The sequence below is a fragment of the Tupaia chinensis genome, unplaced genomic scaffold, assembly GCF_000334495.1.
Source record: "Tupaia chinensis unplaced genomic scaffold, TupChi_1.0 Scaffold148019_1, whole genome shotgun sequence".
NCBI lineage: Eukaryota > Metazoa > Chordata > Mammalia > Scandentia > Tupaiidae > Tupaia > Tupaia belangeri.
In genome coordinates this window covers 186210-191920 of record NW_006207869.1, presented here as the reverse complement: position 1 = coordinate 191920, position 5711 = coordinate 186210, and the positions used below count along the sequence as shown (strand labels likewise).

Genomic DNA, 5711 nt, shown 5'->3' with positions numbered 1-5711 from the left:
ATGGGACTACGATCATCAGATACTGAAGAATAAAGCAGAAGCAAGAGAAAAAAGAAACACCACATTCCATTATCTTCAAGCAATTCTTCAGGTAGTAGAACATACAGCCAAAAAAAAATGGTGGAAAGACATCAAGATCATAGCAAAGATTTTGGTCCCGAGATCGCCAACCTCATTCACATTCTTTTGACAGAAAACGCAGGCATCAATGAAGCAGTAGTTCTTCTTATGGCTCTAGAAGAAAACAAAGTCAAAGTCATTCAAAGGAGCGAGGAAAATCCTATAGAGTTCAGAGGTCTAGATCAAAAAGTAGAACAAGAAAGTCTAGGTCTAGACCTCATCCATATTCCCATAGTTGAAGCAGTGACAGATAAAGTCACAGGAGAATCCGTAGTTGCTCTTGGGACAGAGAATGGTGTAAAGGTAAAGATGAAGAGAGAAGAGAAAAGGAGAAGGATAAAGGCAAGGACAAGGACTTACATAATATCAAATGTTGGGAATCTGGAAACATCAAAGCTGGATTAGAACATCTGCCACCAGCTGAACAGGCCAAAACCAGACTACAGCTGATTCTTGAGGCTGCTGCATAAGCTGATAAAGCATTAAAAGAAAAAAAAAAAAAAGAAAGAAAAGAAATAAGAAAGAAGCAAAGAAAAAAAAAAAGAAAGAAAGAAAGAAAGAAATACCAAGCCACCCTAGTAGAACAAGTGAAAAGGGTAAAAGAAATTGAGAGTTCCCTTTTCACCACACCCCCACCAGCACTTACCATTTTTTGTTGGTCCAACCACTGTGGAGAACAATTTGAAGATTCCTCAAAAATCTACAAATAGAACTACCATATGATCCAGCCATCCCACTCCTTGGTATCTACCCAAAGAACAGAAGAATACTTAATCAAAAAAGTGCTTGCACATCCATGTTTATTGCAGCACTATTCACAATTGCTAGGTCATAGAAACAACCCAAATGCCCACAAACTGATGAATGGTTAGAAAAACTGTGGCATATATACTCAATGGAATATTATTCATCCATAAAAAAAAACCTGGATTTTGACAGGAAGTGGATGAATATGGAAGACTTACTGCTGAGTGAAGGAAGCCATGCTATGAAGGAGAGGCATTGTATGTGCCCACTTAATATATACAGAGTGTCTGCACTCTATGACTAAAACTAATTGACTAAAGGATATAGAAACACAGTATATAAATGTAAATACCAGATATAGTGTGTGTGAAAGAGGAGGGTCTGAGGAAGGACATTTTGGGGAGGGACAGGGAGGCAAAGTATTAATGGCACAAAGAGGTGTGATATTATCTGTTGAAGATATTTTGTAGTTTTAACAGTACTAAGGAGAAATGTTAACCTGTTGAAATATCCATTTTGTAAGACAAATAATAATGTGATTGAATGTATGTAAGAAAATGAAAAAAAAAGAAAAAAAGTACATATTTTGACACGATGGATAACACATTAAATATTAATTTTTCATTGAAAGCCTTAGCAAAGCTCTTCAAGTATTTGTCTGAAAAATGATTTGAAGCAGTATTTTTCACTGTTCAAACGTCAGTGTATTATTGAGCCAAACAAGTAGGGGGCATTTTCTAGCTAAATTGGTCACAAATACTTTTGGTATGTGTCTACCTTCTGCATCATCTAGAAATTACAGGTATTGAGGATTTTGTTCACTTTCAGAATACACATTGTATGTTTACTGTATATTAAGTACATCTGGATTTAATGTTTTCTTTTAAGATAGGAAAGGGTCTCTTGCCAGAGCTTCTGACCTTAGAATTCCTTTCCTCCTCTGGCTATTAGGCATTGGGTTCCTGCTCTGGGTTGTGGCAGCAGTTGGAGCCTGGGGCAGGCTTGGGTGGTGGCAGCCAAGGCAGGTGGCAAAGCCTCGGGGCAGACCGGACCACCATTACCAGGACGTGGGGGAGCCACTCTCCTGGCACACACACCGGAGGCATTGCCTCACCTGGCAGCATGAGCGCCAAACCAGCCTTGATTCAGAGCTTCCAGTCCTGAAGGCTGCGTCTGTCCGTCAAGGGCACCACCCACAGGGAGTTGAAGAGGCTGAGACCATGGCTGAGAAGGGGGAGGAGCCAGGGAAATTTCTTTACCAAGAGGGACAAGAAGGAGCAGAGCTACCCGACGGGGAGTTCTGGGACAAGGAGTAGCACCAGAGGAAGCAGCAGAGATGGAGGTGGGTGGTGCAGGACTTACTGGCTAGACTGGTGATGGCAAGACATCAGGCTTGGGTCCTTGGACCCTGGAGCAGCTGCCAAGGTCATGAAGAAGGATGAAGATGAGTGGAAAGCCTTTGAACAAAAAAGAGGTTGATTACAGCGGCCTCAGAGTTTAGGCAATGCTAATGAGTGAAAAGGAAGATGATAATAAAAAGAGAGAAGATATGAGTGATAACTGGGAAGAAGGTGGAGGAGTTGGTGGTAATGGTGTGGAGAAATCTTCAGGTACCTGGAATAAAAGTAGCTCTGGTACAAGCGCCTCCTGCCAGTAAATTGTTGCAGAAACCCTAGAACTGGCCTTGACTAGGGTGTGTGTAGTCCTCCTGTGGCCTGGTTAACAACAACCAGGAAAACACCACAGGAACCGCCAAAAATAAACAGTGACACACAATTCCCATTGCTGTAGTCCCCTGCCAAGCATGTAGATAGCTGGAGGGATAAAGGAATGAAAAGTTCTGTAGTAAGACAGGAAAATAGAGGTAGGGATGAGATTTCAAAAAAAACAAGTTCTTAAATTTTAGCTAGACAACCAGTATGCTGTGCTTGAAAATCAGAAAAGCAGTCACACAGTACCATTAAGGAATGGTCTTTGTTAACCCTTCTAACGTAACTAGATTACAACTAACCACCCTGTACAGTCATTCATCATCTGGAGCTACTGCAGCTGATGCAGACCATTTGATGCCAGTGACTGGACCTATTGCACTATGGAAGTTTAAAGTGTCACAACTGCTCTTTGGGTATTTCACTTAAAGGAATTTTTATTGTCATACATGTGTGAACTAGATTCAGCAGTGTTCTTTCTTAACTACTCTGCAAGTACAAAACAAAACAAAAAAGCCTTGCAGCTGGTTATTTCAAAATCTTTATGTTCAGATAATGAGCCTTTGTGAGGGTTGATTACCTCAGATTTGGGGCACTCATTGTGGCCTTCATGTGGATCACAATTTCTGGATAAGAAGGTTACAATGATTATCAATGTGTTGACCTTGAAACCAGCTCTATTGGATTCCTATCAAAAATCCTGCAGAAAGTCAGCCATCTGGGTTCTGTTATACTGTAAAAGATGAAGAGTTAAGTGACTTTAATTAACCTGTCCTGTGTCCCAACCTTAAGGGATACTCTCTGTAGAAGGCTGTCACTGTACAAGCCTTCCTAAAACATGCCTCTCTCAGAAGAACTGATCTGTTCAGATCATCTACATAGCACTGTGATGATTTATAATTTAAACTTTTAGTTGTATTATGAAGTAACTACAAATTAAATTAAACCAATCTTGGGTGTACATGTGGATAAACAGGGTGGATAGAAGAATAATTGTGTTTACTTTACTACTTTTTTATTTAGTGTTTTTCTGTGTCCCATTATTGAGGTCTTTTTTGCTTTGCCTGGGAGTAAGTTCTTAGAACATATTGTTTGTTTAAGTGAGTAACCTGAAATATGCATTAGAATTATGAAATGTGTTTTGAATTTGGCAATCCTTGGAGTGGAACCAAATGGCCTTTGGTATAAAGGGCAGTGGATGATTGAGGATCTATCTGAGGTGCTGTTAAAGCCTCCTCTAATCAGATCTAAATTGTGTGGTTAACTGCTGTGGAGAGTATGAATTTTACTCAAACTAAGACTGATTTGTTCTTATAAATTCAAAGAAGTGCAAGCAAAATCTCACCTAAAATTCATTTATATTTCATGAGCATTGCATAATCTTTAATAAGAATTCATTATTTCTTGTACCCACATTTTTATAGTATTTGACATTCTTTAGGTGCAGTAATTGTCTTAGCTAGTTCTGTTATCAAACTTTTGGTGTGCTTAATTTGCATTTAAAGAGAAAGGAGAGAGACAGGTGATGAAGTACTTCTGTTTTTAATTACAGCTTACACTATCCAGTACTTGGGACCAGCAGTTAGCATAATGGCTATGTCGCTGGACTCCCATGTAGCTGACCATGGTTCAAATCAGACCCAGCGGCGTAAACTCACATTGGGCATGTGTGCGTGTGTCCCCAGGATCTCAAGAGGAGAAAGGAGGAGAAGAGATTGTGGCATAGCCATTCCCCCTTGGGGCGTGATTTCTCACTTTCTGTCTCTGTCTTTCTGGCAATTGCACATGCCCTGTAGCAAAAAAACTCAAAAACAAACAAACAAACAAAAAACACTATCCAGTACTTTTTAGTCTTTAAAAGAAACTTGAAGAAGCTACCCAGGATTGCTAAAAAGTCTCTTTCCACCTACTGAGATAGTGTGGCAATTTCTTAGTTTTATATCTTTGGTTCAATAGAAATACTTCAAAGTGGTATGTGACCATTTGATTTAGTGTCTAGGTTTCTAACAAATTCCTTTGCCAAATGTGGGAGTTGCAGACTTGCTACAAACCAGAGTGAAGCAAACGTGTGAGTGAAAACAGTCTTGTTATAGGAAGATATTCCTATAGAAGTATAGTATTAATGAAAGTGTCAGGGAAGGAATTGGACTCCTAGGATGGTGTCAGTGTCTCCTGGTAGGACCTGCCAGTCACTTCTGGGCAATAATCTTGACATTATTTGAAGTGGCAGGCAGGATGGTATCCTTCTCATGTATTTAGATGAGCAGCTGAGCCAGCCAAGGAGAGGTTGGGTAATTGAATGAGAAACAAGGGATTCTTGGTAAACTGAAAAAAAATTCATTTGGAAATCAAAAACTTTAACAAATAATCTCTTAGACCTTGAGCTACATATTTTTCTAAAAGTATGCATTTTTCCCCCAGCAAAACTAGTTGGGGTTATGTTATTAAGGAATGAAGTGAAAAGAATATGCAGAGATGTTATTTAATGGCATATCATACTAGAAATCTGAAAACCTGCAGCAGATTTAAGTTCCATCTCTTGACTCACCTTTGGACTCTCAGGCTTGTTGCTTGGGACTTTGAGATGATCTTGTGTCCTGTCCTCACCCCATCAGGACACCTGTTGCAGTGAAGGGCCTTGCTGTCCAGCAGGATTCCTGTGGCTGGAGGGCTGAACCTCTGTCTCATCCACTCCCCAATCCACCTCTCAGAACTTCAGCATTTTCTAAAGTGTGTGGCATACAATGCATGCCATGCAATCTCATCTTTGCTCCTGAATCGAAGCTCAGTGTTTAAGTTAGGGCACACCTGTTCTCTAAAAACAGGGAGGACTTTTGGTTACCCAGGTTAAGGGACAATAGTGCAAGATACTGGCAAGAAATGGGAGGTGGAGCAGAAGAGATACCTTGAATAATTTAGGAAGGTGACTAGAAACCATGGCAGAGGCACAAGAAATATGAGCAACCAACAAAATGTCTCTCCCCAAAGGGAAAACATTAGTTCCTCATTACTCACAGACAACACAAAGGAACTCATGGTGATGTTGGATAAACAGTTCAGAATATTTATACTGACCAAACTAAGTGAGATTCAAGAGAAAAGAGACAAGCTCTAGGAGATGAGGAAGTTCTCTCA

At 40.1% G+C, this 5711-nt stretch overlaps 2 pseudogenes; both read left to right on the top strand.

The window, feature by feature from the left end:
- LOC102474977 (serine/Arginine-related protein 53-like) lies at positions 1 to 2183 on the top strand (annotated as a pseudogene).
- LOC102474557 (protein CDV3 homolog) lies at positions 2183 to 5490 on the top strand (annotated as a pseudogene).
- The last annotated feature ends 221 nt before the right edge of the window (positions 5491 to 5711 follow it).